The sequence below is a fragment of the Solanum pennellii genome, chromosome 2, assembly GCF_001406875.1.
Source record: "Solanum pennellii chromosome 2, SPENNV200".
Taxonomy (NCBI): domain Eukaryota; kingdom Viridiplantae; phylum Streptophyta; class Magnoliopsida; order Solanales; family Solanaceae; genus Solanum; species Solanum pennellii.
In genome coordinates this window covers 34,889,327-34,914,421 of record NC_028638.1, presented here as the reverse complement: position 1 = coordinate 34,914,421, position 25,095 = coordinate 34,889,327, and positions in this window count along the sequence as shown.

Sequence of the window (25,095 nt, the reverse complement as noted above, 5' to 3'; positions counted from 1 at the left end):
GTTAAGGTTACTCTTTTACTGAGATATATGTCGAGGCAACACTTTTATTATGTGTTAGATAATATATGTTGTTCTTTTTTCTTTTTGTCAGAAATTGTTCCAAGAGTTTATATTTAAATTCAATTATCATATGGAGGTTTCCTAGACCGATAGTTGTGTTGAGTTGTAAAAATAGAAATGTACATGACATACATGGAAAAACACATTTATTTTTCTTATGAAATTATTTTTGTATAGTTCTAAATTTGAGAACACATGATGATTAATTTTAAAATGTGTAATAATTTTGAAATGATTTTCGCGGTTGGTTCAAATGCGCGGTCTATGTGTGGATTTGATTCGCTCATGTAGTTGAATGCAAGTCACTTGGATTTAGGACTACTCTTTCAACCAATAGAGATTCAAAGCTCAAATAGTTATCTCAAAGGCCATTGCCTCTTTCCAAGCATGTTTCAAATTATATCAAAATCCTTTTGTCTTTTGATAGTATCGAAATCCTTATTTTCCTTTTTCCACATTTTTCTAGATTCCATCAATTCATTCATAACAGAGGATCCAATCCAACTCAAACTATCAAAAAGAAAAGAAAATTCATGTGTGTGCAGACCAAAAACTGATATATAAATTAAAATGAATAAAATAAACAATTATGTGCATACCTGACAAAAATCAGGTCCAGTAGCCCATGTAACCTTCTTCAAAGTCATGATCAAAATTCACCTTTTTATCCGTTAATGCAAATCCGAAACAGAAACAGAAACAGAAGCGGAGATCGAAACCCTAGAAGCTGTGAAGAAATCAAGAATGAAAATGTTGCGCCGTTGCGGCCTGCGGGAGGAAGGGAGGGAGTGATTGAGTAAAATGTAGTTTCTGTTTTTGTATTCTGTCCGTAGTAGGAAAAATCCTTACATGCCTTTTTACTTTTTCATTACGTCATGTCTTTTTATTTTATCATTTAGGGTTAATTAGACCAAAATACCCATACTACTACTTAGTTACGGATATATCCATTAATCAATTATATTGATGTTATTATTATCCTCCGGTTTAATTTTATTTCTCACTTATTCTTAAAATATATTTTTATTTTTACTTTTTTACTTTTGACCTATAAAAAAAAGATAATATTTTATTTTCATGTTTGACTATCAACATTAAATAGATATTTTTTAAGACATCGTTTAATAGGGAATAGTTTTGTAAAATATCTAGATCAATAATTATTTTATAATAAGTGTGTTAAGTCAAATCGTGGCAAGTAGAAGTGAACAGAGAGAGTAAAGACAAATTAAAAGTAATTATAAACATTAAGATAGATTTATTTTTATGAAATTTTAAAAAGAATGATAATTTTTTTTCATAATTGATTAAGATAAGCGAAGACATTTTTTGAAACAATTATCATTCAAAACTCGTAAATTGAAAATTAAAATAAATATTCAATAGGATATAATCAATTATTAGTAGTAACTTTCAAGTATTCTCAAAAAACAATCGAGTTACACAGAATTTCTCTCAACACCACGATTACAAATTAAAAGGAAATGAAAAATATGTGTTTTGCTATTGAAGGGTAAACCTTTTTGAGAAGAAAAATAGCAGTTTCCATTTTCTTTTATACGGTAATAATTTTTATGTAAATCTCACGTAGACAAGAAAAGGCTCTCCCATCTCTTCCCTCTCTGGCTCTTGAACAAAGATTCATTACTGGCCGCAGAAGTATCTCTCAACTTCTAGTTTACTAGACCATTTGTTTTTGCGTTTGTATTAGTAAATAGAGGCGAATCTAGGATTTCAAGAAAACGGGTGCACCATGCTTTAATGATAAGATAAAAGAATTTATAAAAATAACTAAGCAGCAATACATAAGAATTACATTACCACAAAAAATATCATCCGTTTACAAATTATACTCGACGAGACTTCATATTTTGAAAACAATCTATAATAGCATCATTACTTACATTTTCAAATATCTTCCGCTCTATCTTATAAACTAAACAACCATTCAAAAATTCTTCATTAGTGCTATTACGTAGATCATTTTTGATGAGCTTCATTGATGAGAATGTTCTTTTGAAATAACATTTTAAAAAGAAGACTTATACCTCTTTTTCATTCGAAATCATATATATATATATATATNAAACTTTAATTTTTAAATACGTAAAAAGGATTCTAAGAAATGCCCTGAAAGTATGCGAAAAAATAGAAATGCCATCCGTTTCTAGTTTGATCAAAAATGTCCTTCTGTCAATACTTTGTTCCACAAATTCTCTTATTTTTATTTAATGGGTCAAAAATACTCATTTTTCAAATAAAATATATTATTAACTTTTTTAATACATTCTTTTCTTAATAATATCTTTTAAATTAGAAAATAGTTATCTTACTTCAGTTCAGATAAAAATAAAAAATGAAAATATTTCTAATGATGAATATATATTTCTAACGGACATTTTTGAACCAAATTATTGAAGGTAAGGACATGTTTAAGTCAAACTTTAAAAGGAGAACAGTTTTGTTCCTTTCACATCATTTAAAGACATTCTTAATCCTTATTCCTTTAAATACATACTATACGATATACCATAAAATACAAACAGTAAATATTTAAGCTAAATAAAATGAAAAAATATATATTTAAGAATAAATAACAAAGAATTTGTTTGGATGGGAGCTCTAAAGCTTGTGAACATAAAAAAATTTATATCATTCATATTATTTTTCCAACATAAAAATTCTATTTGTTTTCAAACACAAACGATTCCTTCATTTATTTCATCATCCCATGCATCAATGATCAAAGTCCAGTTGCCTACCATAAATGAACTACATTTTAAACTACATTCTGCTTCACTACCTTATTCGCCCTTCCGTTCTCTCTCTTCCCAGGGCTACCTCGCTTCTTTTTCTGCCGAATTGAACCCACATTGCCCGATTCAAGAACATGCATAGGAGCAGATAAGGAATCAAAATTATCAACTCGATTAGTTACCAAATCGGTAGGGTGCCAAATAGTTGTTTAATAACCTAAACAACTTTAGAATCATCTGTGCTATTATTGTTAAGAGATGGAGGATGAGGGGTATGGGTACAGGTACGGCTGGAGGAGGAAGCAGGGGGAGCATAAGGGATACGTCAATAAGTTTGTTTGCGGGATGCAACAGATTCATTGAGAACAGAACGGTCAATTTTAGGGATAATGAAATCGTCATCCCAACAAGGATTGTAATCAGTGGTGGAACAGAGGGAGAGGGAGTAAAGTCCAGTTTGAGAAAGGAGGCGGAGATCAACAGTTCGGATTGATTTCACTTCAAGTTCTCCGTCAGCTACGGTGGGGGAAGAAGACATGAAAATGATTTGTTTAAGTTTTGAGAGAGAAGGAGGATTTGATTTTACTTTTACTGTTGTTTGGTTTTGTAAACTTATTTATATAAGGCATAATACATATACTGGACCCTAAACTTGACATTAGATTTTAACTTTGACCTCCAACTTTCATAATGCACAAACATATACTTTAACTATCAAACTTTTAAATAAATAAACACATGAGTCCCACATGGCACAATACACGTAAGACACCACGTACGACAAAAAATGGCATGTATGACTTATGTTTCTATTTGTTCAACTTTATACAAGTTTAACTGTTTATTTGTGCACATCCAAAGTTGAAGGACATAAAATGATTTGAAGCCAAGTTGAAGAGCACATTTATGTATTATGCCTTTATATAATATCACATAACTCTATCTACCAAATCATACTCACATTTCTCTTTTGGAATACTTTTTATTTCTCTTAATATTCACATTTCTTTGGAAAATCTTTTATTTAGTTTTGAATCTAAAAACTCAAGATTGCAAATTTACGATGTAAAAATACAAAAAAAATTAATTGATACAATAAAAATATTACCAAATTAATATAGGTTAGATCATGAATATATGAAAATCATTATATTTTACTAAATTATATATCATATTTATTGAATTCATGATTATACATTAAGTATAATGTATGTGCATGATTCATTGTTATATATTTTTAGTTAAATGATAATTGTAAAATAAATTAAGCAATTCAATGATTCATTGTAAATATAAATTCATTATGCATGATATTTATTTTTTCTTAATAATCAAATATTATTCCTTGTTTATTTACTAAAAATATTCAATGTCTGATGGTAAGAGAGTAAACTATATAAGCAATATAAGAAATATCTTGAAACTATATCCAAAAATGCTTCTCATTTCAAATGTGTCACAAAATCAATAATGATTATGACAAACTTAAAATGTAAAAACATTATGTGTGTACAAAAGAGATCATTCTACATGCATCTAAAAAGATTTCTTTGTGGTTGTAACACTAAAATATTTGAATGCAATAAGAAAAATTAGAGATGAAATTCAACCAGATTTAAATTTTACTAATAATAAAAAAACACAATAGAATCACATTTCACTAAATAGACTTGGATATATTTGTGCTTTATATTTTACTAAATTTTGTATCATATTTATTGAATTCATTATACATGAAGTACAATATATGTGTATGACTCGTTATAATATATTTTTTAGTTAAATGATTAATCGTAATATAAATTAAACAATTCAGATTCATTGTAAAAAAAAATTCTTTATACATAATATTCATTTTTCTTAATAATAAAATATTATTCATTGCTTATTTACTAAAAATATTCAATATATGATGGTAAGAGATAAACTATATAAACAATATAAGAAATTTCTTCAAATGATATCCAAAAATAACTTCTCATTTAAAAGTCTCAAAATACAAAAGAGACCATTCCACATGCACACAAAAATTTGTTGTAGTCGTGGCAACACTAAAACTTTTGAATGCAATAAGAAAAATTAGAGATGAGTTTAAACTAGATGTAATTTTTTACAAAAAACAAAATATAGTAGAATCATATTTCACTAAATAGTTTTAAATATATTTGTACTTTTGAATATTATTAATTTATAATATTAATGGAATCATATACTGATATATAGTTCTTTTGGAAATATATCATTGAAACAAGTGATTTTTTCAATTGACCTAAGTCGGGACCGGTACCTTAGATAGATTACTAATGAAACGAGTATTAATTTAATGAGATTTAACTTTATATTCATAAAAATGAGTATGGCATAAATAAAGATAAATAATTTAGAAGAGCATTTTTTATCAGTCAAATAAAAAATCAAATTCTTAAGGATAAAAAATTGATAACCGTGATCTATTTTCTTGGTTATCGATTTAGTATATTTATAACATTAACAAATCGAATCGATAATACAGAAATTCAAACTTAACCAACCAATAAGCACCTAGAACCACTAGGTCACCCTAGAATTCAAACTTATTGTAATTGTCATTTTACCCATTTTACGTTTATTAAAAAAGTAATATTCGAAAACAGTCTCTTTACTTTCACGGGCTAATAATAACATCTGTGTACACTCTACACTCCCCAAGATCACCTTGTGAGATTTTAATAGGTGTGTTATTGTTGTATTTATCAGTTTCAAAACTTCTGCTCGAATTCATAATTACTTGTTTATATGTAAAAAATCAGTTTCAGTATCGAAAGTAATTTTCAACGCATACCGATTATGTTTAAGTACCTAACCTATACGTGCTCTTACACTATTAGCGTGCTTTATTAATTGATGACTCTCACTGTTCATTATATTCATTGGAATACAATTAACTGTGGATTAACGTCGGAAAAACTCAACTCCCACTAACAAATATGATTTCATACCCAGAAGACTCAAATTCAAAATTGTTAGATTAAAAATAAATGAATACTTACTGCTCCATCATAACTCTTACTTGTACACAATTAACATATCATTTGTAAGATAAGTCAAATTTATTCATAACTCTAGAGAAACATTTTATTTTTGATAAGATAACATTTATTTAAAGTTCACAACATTAGTTATTGTGATTTTTTAATTTTCAAGGTCGGAAGTTTAAACTGTAGTGCACGGGACACATTCATTATTTTGTCTCTGTCCCGATAGCGGCGGAAGGCGGAGCGGGGTTTTACCTTGTGTGCATCCCGATAGCAGCGCATAGATAGCCTCGATTTGCAGGCTTAGCCATGCATGCTTAAATTGTACCCAAAAACCCTGACCCAATAGCTATATTAGTCGGATTGGCCATTTATGCTTAAATTGTTCCCCAAGACCCTTACCTAATACCCTAGATCCATCGACTTAGCCATTCATCCTTAAATTGTTCCTGAAAACCCTTATCCAATACCCTAGATCCACCGACTTGACCATTCATGGTTAAATTATTTTTCAATTACCTTACCCGATACCCTAGATCCACCGGTTTGGCCATGCGTACTTAAATTGTTCTCGAAAACCCTAACCCACTACCCTAGATTCGCCTCTTCCCTCAAGTATGATGGCCAAGCGACTTTGTAGATCTAAATCAACTGTAGTTCTTTATTATTGTGGTAAGCTATTTACTAGTTTCGTAGGTGAAGTTTATTGGTAATCCGACTTTTGAATTTCGCCAGAAAAGGGGCATCAAGTAGCCATAGAAGCATTAAAAGTCTGAATGGATCTGAGCAAACCCAAGTTTCTCCTAAACCACATGTTAGTTACAACATTGTTCCCTAGTATGGGTTGACATCGAAAAATATCGGAACTCTAGCTGAAATTTTTTCCAGACTAACCAACTTATAAAAATTATGGGTCTAAGTATGAACAATATGTGAAAATCAGAAACTTAAGATTTTGAGATTATGGGCCTAAGGAGAAACTAGGGTTTGCTTTGATCCCTTGAGATTTTGATATCTTAAATGATATCATGGAGTAGATTGCACATTATCGAACAATATGTGTGAACCAAAATATTCCCCAGCTCATGTGTCAAGTTTTTGGAATTCAGAATTTTGTAAGAAATTGTGGCAAGACATTATTAGTAACATTTCTCACTTGTACAGGTACTAGATGGGCATTGCACGGGCCCAACATTATATATTTATACACAAGCTATTTTAACTGCATAAAAAGGATTTGTCATATAAATACAAATTGAGTATAGAAACAAAATAGCTCCCCCTTCAGGCTAAAATAACTTTTTGTATAAAATTTTTAATTTGATGAGGTGCCACCTGATTGAAGCAGTCCATAGAATACCATTGTTGGGTCATTCTTGCAGCACTTTGGTCATGTTCCCATAGATTTTTAGTATTTTAACGGTAAGAACTTCACTAAGCAAATTCATCTTTCCTCCAAATTGAAAAAGGGGTCACCTACAATGGAAGACAAAGTATGTGCTTTTGGACAGATACATATATCAAGAAGAACTTAAAAGTTACAGTAAGAATATTTTATTTTTCCTAAGAAATGAAAATAAGAAAATATATGGTCTAATTGAGTCTCTTCTTTAAGAATATATAAACTCTCTATTTCAAATGAGGACATATCAAATACACAAGAGTAGAGAAAACAATTGTTTTTACAATCAACATGTGTTCTACATAATCTTAAATGATAAGCAAGTTAAATACCTGAAACATATAATATGACATAATGCAAAAAATAAATGTAAGATTACGTATTTTATACCTCTCACTAATGAATATTTCCTTTACTTTTCCTTTACCGCATCTGAAACTCCAGTCATATTCCGTTTAGGTTTCCCTACACTATAAGCCAAATTCATGGATGAGCATTTCACATTAATAGGGACTTTGAATGTCAATGACCCGATCCTATATCATTACGGGCAGAATTAAGCATACTAAGTGGAACAAAAATGCGAAAGTTTTATATATATTTGAAAAGTCAATAAATTGATTGTAAGCAAATATAGATATCTAGTAAGCTTAAAGCAACAAGCAAAGAGAAACCATGCACTCACAAAGAAGATTAGTTTTTTATCAAACTTGAAATGTAAATTTAGTGAGGATTTGCTTAAAAGGAAAAAAAGTGTGCTATTAAACTGTTCAAGAACATTCACCAGAGCATATATTATATCACAATTTAAAAGGAGAGCAAGAATGAAAATGGAAAAATTGGATTTTTAACTTGCCCCTGGCTACGTGTCCTTTGGACCCTTCGCCTGTCCACCACCCCTGGAAGCAAGCTCCCTATGTTGGAATGCTTTTGGAACAATGCACAGAGGAATTTACCATTAAAAATAAGTGGTCTAAGAAGACGCCCATCATAACTCCCAACAAATATAAACGGTTCAGAAAACAGTATTCATAGTTAAAACCTTTAATATAAGATTAACTTGGACATTGTTTGTGATCTAAAATGACCGATTGTGATAACTTATTCATCGTGCTACTAATGTCACAATGATTAAAATCAATTCATAAATAAGAAAATATAGTGCTAAAACTTAGGAATGTAAAGAAAGATTAATCAGAAGTTTTAGGCTGATTATTCTACACTATGATTAATTAGCATAAAAAAATATAATAGAAAACTTGTTTGACAGAAATGTTCAACTATATTTTCCACATCTAATTAAAAATCAAATAAACAACATAGAATTCTAGAAAATTTTGAGATTTGTATTCAAGAATTTCCATTCAGGAAGAAGACAGAGACATCCAATTAAAGTTTCATGTAATAAATAGCTATAAAATAACTTTCATTATGTGTTATAGAATGAACCTTAAAGAAAGGGGAGAATTGCACAAGTCTTATACTCCTATGTTGTAACGAAGTTATTCTCCTTTTATTTTTCACCTTGCTCATTTTTTCTTATGCTTTCTTACTCCTCCTTTTCATCTCTACTTGGAATTTGGTGTAAGGCAAGTTCCTAATTTATAGTAGTGTGTAATGACTTTCCTAATGTGATTTGGACTTATAAGGTTGAATTTGGTCTGATGCTAATTAAGAAATTGAATGTGATTTTTTGGATTCTCATATTACAGGATGGCGAATTCTAGTAGTACATATTTACACCACCAGCGTAGCTAAGGCAACTTCATTGATATGTCGAATGCAATACTCCTTCAATGAGAACAGAGTTTGTAATATTAGTTCACAAGTTCTCAAAAAATTAAACCATGAAAGAGATTTCGAAATGAATAGAAAATTGTAGTACCTGGTGCCCTACTGGTCCTTCAGCATCAACATTGCCATGGAAAACCACATATGCAATATCAACAATGTAAAAATTGTATCAAAGAGAAGCTTTGGTTTATCCTTTTACCAGATTGTCACAATAGAGTAGTCTTTATCTTACCAATTAAGAACACTCACATTAGACCTGTCTTTTTCATTATATCCTTTACCAGCAACATGTTCATAATCTTGGTATGCAAACATTAGTTGGTGATTGTCTTTTCTCGATATATGAGAGACCCTTAGAATTCCTTAATTAATCACTACCTCTAAGTATATTTCACAATAGTTGATTCATCATAGACAAATTTTTTTTGGATCATTAACTGTACCTCCCGTTTCCGCAACTAGCAGTTTTTGGGCGTTATGAGACCACACATTAGCATTAACCACATTGAATTTGAGATTCGTGAGGACACTTGTAACACCTCGTAGACAAAATAGACCAAAAAACATCTTTACAGAAAAATCTACAGGTGCAACCAACAGTGGCATCGATAGACCGTAGCCTGACCCACGGTCCGTCCTGCACAACCGTCGATGGGATCAGAAACTCCCAAAAACTTCAGCCTAGAAAAATTGGTTAAGTCTTGGACGACAGATAGACTTACGGTCCGTAGGTCAGACGACGGTCCGTAGTCTGTGACCATTAAATAGAGACCCCCATTCACCCACTCTTTGACAAGATCTACGGATGACCAACACGGTTGGTAGGTGTACCTACGGACTGTAGGTCTGACCGTATGTAGAAAATTTGCAGACAGTTAAGGGGAAATGTAGTTGGGTCAACTTCAAATGGTCATAACTCTTATCACAAAATGAATTAGGTATCCAATGACCTACCAAGAGATAGATAATTGAATTATCATTCCATAGCCACCGACCTTGCTAAAATCAGACCTCCGAGTAAAGAGTTATGTCCATTTTAGTAAAGGTTTGTCGAACATGCCCAACCGACGGACCCAACGACGGGGAGTCGGTCAGACGACGGACCGTTAGTCCTGTCCATCGTTTGATCCAAAAACAACTTAACCAGGAGTCTTTTGGTCTTTTCCCACTTCGTTTAAACACTAAGTTACGTCGTTTTGACCCTAAATCATAAGATTTTAGTCAGTTTAAGCCTAGAAACATAACTAAAACATATCTAAGTCAAATCATTAAATAAAAACTTAGAAAATTAGAAGCAAAAGAGGAAAAAAAGCTCAAGAACCCTAGTTCAAGAAGGCCACAAGCTCCAGCAGTTCTAGCCCGAAAATTAAGTATTTTTCCATGGATTTCATCACCAGGTGTGTGGGATTTCACTAGTGGGTTCCTTTCACTCATTGGGTCCCTAGTTTTTAGTCAGATTTTTTATTCCCATGTCATGATTAGATCTAGGGTTTCTAGAACTTCAAGAGAACTTTATGAACTTATTAGTTATATGTTCCAAATCAGATTAACATGTTATTATTAGCTATTTGTTCCAAATCAGATTAACATGTTATTATTCAGTTTATTGCATACATTTCAGAACCCTAGCTACGTATTTCTTTAGTTCTTGAATTACACATGCTAGGTCAGATATTTCAGACTTTTCAGATATACACGCCTCAGTTCTAAACGCATGATTACCAGATAAATTGTTGCATTCTCAGTTTGAATGTTAAGTTTTGAGCTATTCAGTATTTACAGAAACTCAGACATAATCAATTAAGTTACAGAATTCATTGGGAGTAGCATAATATCGAGCTGAAATAGGGTTCAGCGTACGCAATTAGTCCCAAAACTACTACACAAGTAGGTTGTAAGTCCCCTCTGTGGGCAATCAATTTAGTGATCACGCCAGCATGCCTTTATACCTCTGGCAGGGTATACTGGGTCCTCTCGATGTGGCGTATATATCGGACGCCATAATTAGCTCATGTGGTTTTATTATCGGTTATTAGTTGCTCCCACAGTTCAGTCAAACTCTTTACATTGACCATTTATCAGTATATTCAGTATTAAGTTTCAGCATGTTATAAATTGGTCATTGCATCCAGTTAGCTTAGAATTCTGTTTATCATGTCAAATTATTATACTTGCTCTTATGCTTGTTCAGTTAATTTAAGCTTTACTCTATCCTACATGCTCAGTACCTTTTAAGTATTGACACATACGTGCGGTACATCTTCTTGTGATGTAGGTTCAGGTTCTCAGCATCCAAATCACGCATAGATCGATTTTCGATTTTCAGTTCAGTAGATTTAGTGGTGAGTCCTCATTCTCCGAGGACAACAATCATCAGTTTTATTTCAGTCTTTAGTCATTTAGTTTCAGTTTTTGCTAGATCTAGCTAGGGCTTGTCCCAGTATTTCTAGTCCAGTTTAGAGGCTTATTTCTGACATAGTTAGATTCAACTTAGTATTGAGTTAATATTTCCTTTGTATTAAACTCATTTTTTTCATATATATCAGTTTTAGCATATGGGTATTCTCCATCTTTTCATTATAAGTTATGATTTAGCTTCCGCATCACTTTATTATCTTTAGTATGCTCATGATCCATCAGGGTTAGCTTGGATCACTTGTGGTCCTAGGTTCCATGTCCGCGTCTAGGGGGTATCTTAGGGCATGACAACACTGCTCACCTGAGACAATAGCCCCGGTCTATCACTCGAGCTATTGACTCAGGCACAATCATTAGTTGTTTTAGAGATTTTCTTGGTATGCTATAAAAAGGAGTAAGACAAGTTTAAATTTGTACATCATCCAGCTGAAGCAGACCAAAGGTTTATAGTGACCCAGAGAACATGTTGAGTTTTGCCTTCAGCTTGTCCACTCTTGTGCTTTCTTTAAGTTGACATAATTATAACCCTGCTTTACGTCTAAATATTACAACTTCTTAATGCCACGATTATAGGATAATAGGAATACTCACAATACATTATATCTTATTTGTAAACGTTTCTAAATATGCAAAACGTAATTCCAGTAAACTGAAGATCATGATAAGTGTGCATTTTTCCATATACTTTTTGTTTATTTATTTGCAACTTGCAAGCTCGTCCTTTACTCTATTTTTTCACAAAAAATGAAACTGTAGAAATTTTGTATTAAAGAAACTAACAAGTGTTAGTTTTAGCAGGAGCCTAATAAAATAGAATAACATGTGTTTTGTAGTAACAATAAATATATATATGCTCACTTGTATTACTTCTCATATGCAAATGAATTTTTTAAGAGCTCAGAATCATTATCATCGTGGCGCATGGCTTTTCTCGAGATCTCATCATATCCCCAATTAGTAAACACAAAAAGCCTGTGTGTGAAAGTGAGAGAGCAGCAGTAGCTGAGATTTCATGCAAATGGATATTGGATTTCACACATCAAGGAAAATAGAAAATCACTTATAAACTGACAGACCTCACTAATCATAATAACATACATAGAGTCCTCGTAGCCCCTCATAATTCTCAACAATAATACAAAAACATGAAATATCAAATTCGAATATAATCAACTGATATCATGATGTTAAAGCTAATGTTGTTTCGGGTAATCTAATAGAAGGCACATATAAATTTACCTGCATATCTAGAACGTTGAGGCAACAATAAAATTTGAATAACCAACATACCATCTTTGTTAGTTAAGTCTATATAGGTCCTATTGATGGTTCTCACTACCGAGTGCCTATATTGAATTCTTCAAAAGTAATGTATTCTTGAAGAATTCAACATGGATGTGTTCATCTGAGAACCCAAACTTATTTGTCTTTTAAGTACTAAAAAATTCAAAATGAGGAAGATATCTTTTTCTATTGGACAACATAAGCACATTCAAGACAATGGGGAAAGTAGCAAATCTAAGTGACATTATATTTCAATCAATATTAATTCAAAAGTCAGGGGAAAGAACCAAATTTTAACCGTAGTTAGTTAAGAAGACTCGCCTTTTGTTCTTTTTGATGGTATGAATGTTTCAAGTTTCAGACCTGCGCTTGAAGATCCAAACACAACAACTTTTCCTTTCATTTCATCCATGAGTAACAACTTGGTCGAGTTCCTCTAGCAATTCTTGGATATCCCTTACCAGCACCATGTGACTCTTTTCACTACTCTTTCCAACTCTAGAATCAACATGTTCCGACATGGTATCATTTCATTTCTTGAATCTTAACCACCCTTTAAAAATCTTTCTATATATCTTCACTTTGTCGTGTCTATCATATAGGTCCTACTAATATTTGGAGTTTTCTATTTATATGTATTTTGCATATTTAATTTTAATTAAAACATACAATTTTATGGTCAGTCAATACTCCAGAAGAACATGTATAGGTCCTTTTTTTTCCAGTTCCTCCCCTCCCCCAAAAGTATCATCTTCAGTAACATATCAAGATTCATTTTGATTAGAAAAAGATAAAAAAAATTTTTAGAGGTGTCTATCATGAAGAAAAGAGGGTAAAAACAATAAAATACAAAATCGATTGTGAGAAGCCCTGCCAGAGAAGAAAATAGCGAGAGGAATATCAAGGGAAAAAACAATTTTTAAACATGCATGAGTAAATAAAACCCAATTAGAAACATGAAATTACAAAATTCTACAATAAACTACTCAAAAAGCGGAGAATGCACAATAAACGAGGCAGAATTTAAATACCCAACAGATTGTGACTATCAAAAACGTAACTTACCAAGGAAAATAAAAGGATAGAAGTGAGAAGAATAAGAAGGGGAACGAACAGCAATTATCAAGCATCTATGAGTATGAATTAAACTAAATTAGGAACAAGCAAGAACAAAATCTTACCAAAATAAAAATAATCTAATAAATAACACTGAAGAACTGAATTTGAGATTGAATGATAAATATTGAAGAGAAAAAAAATGAAAAAAAAAAGTTAAAAAGGCTTAGCTATTCCATGACTCGGAAGAGAAAGTAACAGAAAATCAAACTATCAAAGAGAAGAGATGATTTCAGTTTGTTACACATGTATATAAAAGGACTATGGCTAGTAAAATTGGGCCACACAGAGCAAAATATTAAAGCATTCACGGTATACTTTAGAATGCTTTTTGTACTACTATATGATGCCATGTTCGTCCCTCTCTTACTCGCTTATATTTAAGGGTAATGTAATCATCTCATTATTGTTATTATTCGCTAGTACAATTTTCACTGGCTTGAAAGAATTTAATACACTTTGTTCTATCAAATGCTTCCATACAATATTGATTCTCGTTGAATCAGATTAAATTCAAATTAACATCTTGAATTACTTATTTAATATCAACAATACATATGTTTTAGTTTTTAAAGTGGGCACGGCTATAGCCGATGCCATACTGCGATTGCAATTAAGAGAGCAAAACAACGATTTATCGGAATAGAAATATTGTCAAGGCAAAACAATGCTTCATCAAAATTCAAAGGAAAATTTCCTTTCAAGCTAAAATCTGATTCTAATGTGTTAAAAGTATACGTCTCAAGGAGTGAGTGCTTTTGTATAAACAGCTGCGCAACTGCCTTTGTCACTTGTTCCCTGTATTTAAAAAAAACCTCTTTGAGTCATGCCATATTAATGTTCCCCACTTTACTTCAGTCTCTTTGAATCTCGATCTTCTGATGTCCTCCTAGACCTCTTTTTACAAGATATATCATGCAGGAAATGACAAGAGAATCCTTTACGGCATCCCTTAGGTTTATTAAAGAAAATACAAGGTGTCCAGCTGCACGAAATTGGTTTTTGTAAGCTTTCATCAACCATAGACTCAGTTTTTTGTCCAGGTTGCCTGATCAGGGAATTGCAGTAATTGTTGATATCCTTGTGACTATTCATCGTTGGAGGAAGGGCCAACATTTTGTGAAAGAGTCAACTTAGGCTGCAAGGTGATAGGACCATATCTGGAAACCAACTCAGAAATTTCTCCTCCTGCATTATCAGGTACTCCAGATTTGCTAATGAGTTTCTTGATATTTTTGAGATCAAGCTCTTAAGTTGAATATGTTATTGACTTACTCTCTCTAATGTCAGGCTTATTCATTGTCAAGGGCACAAATTTTGCAGATCCTGCATGGGCAGCATTGAGAGAAACAACATTGGTAGCCATGCCACGTTCATTCATCAGGTCGAAGAGAAGCCTAACAAATAAGTTGACATCAATCATACTACCTTACTCTTGAAGTGCAGCTACAGCTGTGGCTACAAGAACTGTCAAATCATGCGATGGTTCTTCTTATTCTATAGAAATGGTTCTGACTACTGGAGTTTGACTATCATCATAACCTTGTTCCAGGTTAGACAAGTTGTAAGAACTGTTAAATAAGAAAGAAAAATATTCACCGATTAAAACCAAGTAAAATTAAGACAATGAAAGCTACGAAACATTAAAAAAAATAATCCAAAAATTACTTACTTTGGAGGAATTGTAAACTTGTTAGGGAAAACTGCCTCAATCACCCTCATTTTCCTATACTCCTGCTTACTAGCATCTTGACTCTCCTCACCAGCAACCACTAGCCATTTCTCATTCGAATGGAACTACAAATAACAACAGTTAATGGGGTTATCACAACAATGTGTACATAAACTATTCAAATAAAGGCAATTCCTATCATCTAATCTAAGATTACCTTGGGAGGGAATTTCCATATAGCCAAAGATTTGGAAGAAAGTCTCTCGTCTGACTTCTTCAAGCAATCTCTTCTTTCAGATGATGGTCCGTTGATGCTTTGATGTGTATGTTGTTGAGATCTGCTCCTAACTTCTGATGGGCAATCATCTTTTTGATAATGTTTTACCTGTTCAGTGGCAAATTATAAAAACTCGTTAAGGAGAAATTTGAAGAAAAAAAATCCCAGTTGTGTAAGAAAATTACATCCCTCTTTTCAAATTTTTGGTGGGACAAAGAGAGGAGAAAAAAAAGATGCATTATGAGAAATGGGATAGATTATGATTCTAAATTGTGCATTATGAGAAATGGGATAGATTATGATTCTAGATCAATTTAGCTATCTAAAAACTTTTAATATGGCTCTATTAGCTAAGCAAGCTACGCGGCTTCTAATAGCAAGAGTTCTTAAAAGCAAATATTTTCAAAACTCAACATTTCTTAAAGCTTCAACATCATCTTCTGGTTCTTGGATATGGGAAAGATCTTTTGACTAAAGGATTAAGATGGAGGATTTCTGATTGAATAAATATTAATGTTTGGACTGACCACGGATACCAAATAATATTGGCTTCCTACCTAAGAGTATTCATGGGCATAGAAATTTAGATTTAGTAGTATCTGGTTCAATTGATAAGAATATGCACTCATGGGAAATACAAGAGCTAAATCCATTGTTTGAAGTAGAAGATGCTAGTGCTATATTGTCTATCCTGATTTCTATTGCAGGTTATAACGATAGGTTAATATGGCACTATACAAAAATAGGAAACTATGAAGTTAAGTCAGGTTACTACATCGCAAAGGATTTGATCGGTAAGACATTGACAAACTCCAAAGCTCAAGTGAGTAGTCACTCTTTTCCAAAATGCTTTTGGGACTTCTCGTGGAAGTTGGGAGTTAAAAATAAGCTTAAACACTTTCTGAGAAAATATGTACTTGACTCTTTACCCATCCATAGTAATTTAGCAAAAAGACTTACACAATGTAGATGAGACTTATAAGATTTGTATTTTTGGACCTGAAGATATAGAACTATGTTATTCAAACCTCGGTCACAACTTGTGGTGGAGGCATTGTTCTATAAATTGGCCTGGTATAGGACATATTACTGATTTTTCAATCTGATGGTATGACTTGTTCTTAAATACCAAATCTTTCCTGAATTTATTGACTTGTTAAACTTGAGCGCTAACATTATTTGGCAAATAGTTGGTTGTCAGGAAAGGTTAGAACCAAGAGATATTGTTTCTACATCTAAGTTTTATTATAAAGAATATAAAGAGTTACCAACAAAAAGTATTTCGTCTAGTTCCTCAATAAATTATCTTGTGATTAAACTAACAAAATTGCAAGATGACATTTTATTGTTTACAGATGCAGGATTGCAGAATGATGATGGAAGCGCAAGTATCGGTATTGTGGCTATGGATAGCGTTGGGAACCTGCTTCATGCCCATGGATCCCCAATCCAACTTGTTGGGGAAGTCATGCCTGCTGAAGCAATTGCTATTGGGAAAGCTCTTGAATATGCTATTAGTAAGGGATGAAAGAGAGTGAAGATTTTATCAGATCGTCGAAGGAAATATCTTGGGAGAAGATTTAACAAAGTTGGATCATCCCAGATGCGAAAGATATGTTTAAACTATGTATTACGTTGATGCAATAATAAAAGGGGTTTTGTTTCGGCGAAAACAAACCACTAACCCTTTTGAAGAGTGATTAGAATAGGGATTAAAAAAAGACTATTTAGTAAATAATGATATCTCAATGGTCTAAGTTGAGTAATTTTATTGATACAAAAAAATCCAATGAATTTACTATATATATTCCTAAAGTAGAGTGATCTTTAGAAATATCATATCTTTGAGAGACAAATATTTGAAAGTTAACTATTTTAAGTATTAAATCTTCAGTTGACATATGCTTTGATAACTTGAGGAAAAAATTTACATTTGATTCTATCAAAATGAGCTATATTGGTTATGAACGCCATGATTTACTATAAGTAGCTACTAGGCCATAAATTTATTTTTGACATATTTAAATATTTTGGGAGTTAATTTTGTTTATCTAGATTGACTTCAGATAAATTTTGATTGTCATCTTGATACTACACTTGTCGGTGTATACGTCGACTCTACCTAATAAGTTTGAGTCGATTCGTGCAACACTACGCGGAGATGACTTGAACATGAGCAAGTAGGTTCTATGATATTTGTCACAAAGTTGATCATCTATTTGGCCTTGGATATTGTGTTGGTAATAGTATATTACTCCCCAATAAAGGTACAAAAGATTTTAAAATGTTTAGATGATTCTTATGATTCAATTCAATTGAAATGGGATTTAATGATTTTCTTTAAATTATCTTATGAATGGAATTGAAAGTATATAAGGTTGAGTTGAATCAAATTTACACTAGATCCTCTGCAACTCAAATGTAAAATAAATTATTATGTGACATTTAATGGATTTTGTTCTACGTCAAATAATACTTGAATTGATTTCCTAACAAAGTTGGTTGACACTTTGATGTGTTACTTTGTGGTATTCATCCTTGTAAGGCTCTTAGAATCAGATCCTCCACTCTCCCTATGAGTCGAGCCTCGTTTTCAGTCGATCTTGGTTAGTTCCATCTCTTTGTAGGGTAATAACAGTACTAAAAGTTGGGTCTTTTAGTAAACCGGAGTCAATAATACTTATTTGATTATTGTGATGGTCTACTCAACCCTCTTTAAGGCCCCCTCTATTTTCCATATTTAAGAATGAGGCGTAGAAATTGATGAGAGGACAAGGCTAAGGTTACTCTTTTCTTGACATATATGTTGAGGCACCTTTTTTATTCTATGTTAGCTAGTATATGTTATTTTTTTCTTTTTGTCAGAAAATGTCTCAAATAGTTTATATTTATATTCAATTATCATTGAGAGGCTTCCTAGACCGATAGTTGTATTGAGTTGTAATAATAGAAATGTACATGACATACATGGAAAAACACATTTAATTTTCTTATAAAATTTATAAAAAAAAGTTCAAATTGTTTTCGCGGTCGAGGTGTGGATTTGATTAGCTCATGTAGTCGAATGCTAGTCACGTAGATTTAGGGCGTATTAAGTACTCTTTCTACCAATGGGTCATCCAAATTTTCTTTTGTGTATAGGAATTCAAAGTCTCATATAGTTATCTCAAAGGCCATCGCCTCTTTCCCGGTATGCTTATGTTATTCAACCTGTATTATAAGGTTAGCCTAAAACGACAGAAACAAAATAAGATGAAACAGAAAATACATTAAATACAAGAAGTAATCCGAGTCCACAGAAACTACTGTGTGTCCATAAGAAATTTAATCCCCTCACTGTACCCAAGGAGAAGTAGAAACAAAGGCATGACATTGACTATGAGGAAGTCTATGCACCTGTTGCCCACATGGAGACAATCCGTCTATTGTTCTATTTAGCAGCGCAAATAAAGTAAAAACCCATCAACTAGATGTAAAATCGGTATTCTTGAATGGATATCTTGAAGAAGAAGTCTATGTTGAGAAACCACTGGGTTTTGTAGTTAAAAATCATGAAGATAAGGTGTTGAGGTTGAAGAAAGCCTTATATGGTTTGAAGCAAGCTCCATGAGCTTGGGATAGTTGAATTGACAAATACTTTCAAGACAACGGGTTTACTCGCTGTCTCCATGAATATGCTCTTTACATTAAAGTTCATACTAATGGAGATATTCTTCTTGTTTTTCTTTATGTTGATCATCTCATTCTAATGGGTAACAACGCAGTTTTGTTTGAAGCTTTCAAGAAAACTATGTCCCTTGAGTTTGAGATGACGGACATAGGGCTCATGTCATATTACTTAGGCCTAGAAGTGAAGCAAATGGAGGAAGACCTCTTCATATCTCAAGAAAGTTGTACAAAGGAGATTTTGAAGAAGTTCAACATGTTTTATTGCAACCCTGTGAACACCCTAATGAAAAGTGGAACAAAATTGTCAAAGTTTGATGATGGAGAAAAAGTTGATTCCACTTTGTTCAAAAGTCTTGTTGGAAGTCTGAGGTACTTGACATGTACGAGACCATGTATACTCTTTGAAGTTGGAGTAGTAAGTCGCTTCATGGAAGCTCCTACCTCCACTCACTTGAAGGTCGCTAAAAGAATTATTAAGGTACAATCCATCTTGGATTATTTTATTCTTCATCTGAAAATTTTAATCTTGTGGGATATTTTGATAGTGACTATGTGGTAGATGTTGATGATAGAAAAAGCACATCGGGTTTTGTGTTTTCTTAGGTGATTGTGTTATTTCTTGGAGTTAAAAGAAACAATCAATTGTTACTCTCTCGACTTGTGAAGATAAATATGTGGCAGCGACATCATATACCTGTAATGCTATTTGGTTGTGAAAATTGTTGAAGGAACTCAATTTGCCACAAATTGAAGCCACAATGATTTGGGTTGATAACAAATTTGCGCAAGCACTAGCAATGAATCCAGTGTATCATGATCGAAGCAAGCACATAGACACAAGGTATCACTGTATCCGAGAATGCATTTCCAAGAAAGAGGTAGAGCTCAAGCATGTGAAATCTCATGATCAAGTTGCGGATATCTTTATAAAACCTCTCAAGTTTGAAGATTTTCAGAGATTGAGATGAAACCTTGGAGTAAAGAAGAAAAATCAAAATTAAGGGAGGGAGTTGTGGAAATAAAATCTTGGCAACAATTTTGGCAGTCATACTTGTTGAAATTACTATCCACAAATGTGAAAATTGGTAGCCACATTTGTGGAAGTAGGTAGTCAAAGTATGGTATAAGTTTGGTAGAGTTTGGCAGCCAATTTTTTTGTGGAAATTGGCTACCATATTATGTAATTAATGATGTAATGAAGTCTATAAAAAAACTCAATAAATAGAGTAGTAATTGAACACTTGAAGACACACCAAAATAGAGAAGCAATAGAGAGTAGAGAGAGTAATCCACAAATACTTCTTTGTTTGTGAGAAAATAGCGGGGAATTAATATTATTGTGAGTTGTAAGAAATAAAAGAGTGCTGAGTAGTAGTCTTTTGACACTACCAAGTTTTTCATTAATATTATTGTATTACTTATTCGGGTATCATATTTACCCATTTTAAAATTTGGGGTCGTTGTGACTCTCTTCCTATTGCTATTTAGTTTGGACATTATCCTGGATGTGATTATCATTTTCTCCACATTCTCTACATCTAACCCTAAAGACTTGGCTATATTTTGAATCATGTTAAAGTGATTGTTAGTGATTGTATAAATCAGAGTTTAATTAAGGAAGTTGATGACGAGGAAATAAAAAATGTGGTGTTTGTGATGCATCCTCTTGAAGCACCAGGACGAGAACCTATGACAAAGTAAATAAAAAATGCAAAAATATATGGCTATAAAATTGGATATATGACAGAGTCAAATGGATTTATTTATAAGAAATGCTTTTACGAATGGATTTCCATAAAAGATTTGTCAAATGGATTATCCTACCAGAGGGATAAGACAAGGGGATTCACTGTCACCATATTTCTTTAATATGTTATGAAGGTTTATCTATATTGAACATATTAGAGGAACAAAATGAAATCCAAGGGCTAAAATTGAATAGACATTGGCCGAGCGAAACTCATTTTTTTCGCTGATGACTCCTTTATATTTTGTTCAACTAAAAATCGAAATGCAAGTTGTGTAGACAATATCTTAAAGAAATATGAACGAAACTCTAGGCAAGTGGTTAATCTAGATAAATCAGCTATCTGTTTTAGTAAAAATTTGAGAGAGGAGGAGAAAGTTAAGATATTGTCGTTGCTTGGACAACGACAAAGAAATGACATGGGTATGTATTTAGGCTTACCGGTTATTGTAAGACTTCCCAAGAAAAAGGATGCTAGAGTTTATAACAGAAAGAGTCAAAGACGAAAATAAAAGGATGGAAGGGCAAATTTTTAAGTACTGGGGGAAAAGAAATTATGCTTAAGTCTATACTAGGAGCGATCCCTACATTTGCTTTGTCTTTTTTCCAATGCTCTGTGTAAGGAAATTACATCCCTCTTTTCAAAAAAATTCTGGGAACAAACAGAGGAGAAAAAAAGATGCATTTTTGAGAAATGGGATATATCGAGTATGTGATTCTAAATCAATTTAGAGATCTAAAATCTTTTAAAAAGCTCTATTAGCTTAGCAAGCTTGGGGACTCTTATTGCAACCAGATTCTTGGATAGATCAATTTTGTGATTCTAAATCAATTTAGAGATCTAAAATCTTTTAGTATGGCTCTGTTAGCTAAGCAAGCTTGGCGACTTCTATTGCAACAATATTCTTTAATAGCAAGAGTTCTTAAAAGCAAATATTTTCCAAACTCAACCTTTCTTAACATCATCTTCAGGTTCTTGGATAGGGAAGAAAATTTTGCGGAGAGATCTTTTGACTAAAGGATTAAGATGGAGGATTTCTGACGAAAAAAATATTAATATTTGGATTGACCCTTGGATACCAAATAATAATGGCTTCATCCCTAAGATTATCCATGGGCGTACAAAAATAGGAAACTATGAAGTTAAAACAGGTTACTACATCACAAAGGATTTGATCGGTAAGACATTGAAAAACTCGAAAGCTCAAGTGAGTTGTCACTCTTTTCCAAAAAGCTTTTGGGACTTGTCGTGGAAGTTGGGAGCTAAAAAAAAGCATAAACACTTTCTGAGAAAATGTTACCCGTATTAAGCATAATTATTTTATCTTATAATAAGTTAATGCCTTTTAGTATCTGTAGAAGACTCCTACTATTGTATGAGTTTATTGTTGTTGTATATTTGTAGAAGAGTCCTCCATCGGTTAGGAGTTTTTGTAGCAATTAGCTTCCTTTAGTTTAACTATAGGTTGTTGTTATTGGTTGTATTTAACGCTTCGATGATGAAATAACAAAATCATCTTTTGACTATTTTTGTCTATCTGATTTTATAGGGTATCAGAGCCTCTAGCCTCTTACGAGGCAGATCCTTTCTTTTTTTTTTCTCATCCCAACTATGACTGCATATGAAGAAACAACCCCTCCTCTTGTGATTAAAGCTGGTGATGCTACTGTCACCAACAGTAGTTCTTCAGCTGCTTCACCTATAATTCATGTGGTACAATTCAATCCCAAATCTCAGTTACCTATCAAACTACAAGGTACCCTCAACTTCTCAACTTGGAAAGCACAACTTGTGATGCTACTCAATGGCCATCAACTCATGTTGTTGTGTTTGAAAGGTGTGAATGGAAAATGAAGAGTTGCAACTTTTATGAAGAGTTGTGAGTTTTATGAAAGGTTGTGACTTTTATGAAAAGTTGTGACTTATATGAAAAGCTGCGGCTTTTATGAAAAGCTGTGAATTTTATGAAAGGTGACGACCTCTCCGAAAGATTCTGACTTTTCCAATGGTTTGTGACCTTTTCGATAAGGCACAATAAGAATCTTTTTGCACAATCCTTTGTTTTCTATAAATTGAGGGATTTCCTCTCATTTTAAAAATATAATTTATGGACTTCTTCTACTACTAAATCTAGTATTCCAAGTGTACTCTACTGTAGTTGAATGACTCATTGACACTAGCGTCTTGGGTATCAATACATTGGTGATTGAGATAATTCTATCCTGGGATGACATATTCCAAATCAAACCTCGGATACTAGAGGGGAATAATTTTTCTTAAGGGGACACTGTGCAGCTTGATCTTCTGTCTATTTTTCCAGATTCTGGTATGTGTTACGATTTTTAGATTTGTGAATTAATTTCTGTTCTTCTATTCTTTTATTCTTCTCTGGTTCATTAAACTATGGTAATTTTTGTTTTTGCAGAGTTTGTTGGAAGCAGTAAGATTCTTTGGACAAAGTATAACAACAATTCTTCTTTAAGAAAAATATTTCGTATTTCTAATATGTTTCTGATTCTTGCTTTGCCAGTAGTTTTAATTTTCTAGTTGTGAAAATGTTCTTAAACTTTGTGGTCTTACAAAGTTATTCAAAGTTTTGTTCTAAGTATGTTAGGAATATAATATTAAAAACGCATGGGACATCTTGACGGATAAAACCCGGCACGACCAATGATTGTTACGCGAGTTAACCTTAGATTCCAGAAACCATATACCAAATATGGTTCTCTCAGGACCAACTGATCCAACAAGCAATGATGGCATCTGTCTATCCCACCATTGCGCTGACTGTTGCCACAACTTCATCTTCTAAGACAGCCTGGGAACTTCTTCACATGGCTTACCCAAATAAGAGCCACACTCGCACTTTTAGCTTACGCGACCAACTGCAAAATATTAAGAAAGCCTCTAAATCGGTTACAGAATACTTACAAGAGGTTTGATCTGTTTCTGATGCTACCAAAGTTGTTAGTTCACCAGTACAGAAATGATGAACTTATTGTAAAGAATTCTAAGCGGCTTGGGCCCAGAGTACCGAGAGATCTCTACTGCCATAAGAGCACGCGACTCTTCCTTAAGTGTTGAAGAATTGTTTCACAAGCTCACAGATCATGAGATTTTCCAAAAGCACCAAGACCTTGAGAAATCATCTTCCAATATCATAGCTGCAGTAGCACAGAGGACAAACATGACATCCCATTCTAACAGGAACAATCGTCGCTTTAACAATTAACAATGGAACTAATCTCTCAACAGTCCAACTTCAACAATCAACAATGGAACCAATCTGCGTCTCGACAGTCCAACTCCAACAATCAGAAAAACATGAGATCAAATTCGAGACAATTGGTTCGATGTCATTTGTGCCAAAAACTTGGTCACCCTGCAGATGTATGTCGTTCCAAATCGCACAATCATTTTCAAGCTAAGGCCATCTTTGCCTCTAATTTGCAGTCAATGGACAACTCTTGGGTTCTCAATTTTGGTGTGACTCATTATGTCACGGCTGAACCTCATAATCTAAAAGAGTATACATGCAATGAGGGAATATATATGGGTGAAGGTAAAACTATTCCTATTACTCATACTAATTAACTCAAATACAAGCACCTAATTCTTCTTTCAGTCTTTCTAACACTATATGTGCTCAATCAATTAAAAAAACCTTATTTGTGTAGCCAAGTTTAGTCAAGACAATCTCACATCTGTTGAATTTTTTTCCTTTTACTTTTCTTGTGAAGGACTTGCATAATCAGAAGCCGCTGGTACAAGGGCGGAATAAGAATGGACTCTATGAATAGGCCGCATCTGCTAACCATACCACCAATATCAATCAATCTCGCCTCCACAAAGGTTCCTTTTCAGCTATGGCATAGTTGCTTGGAT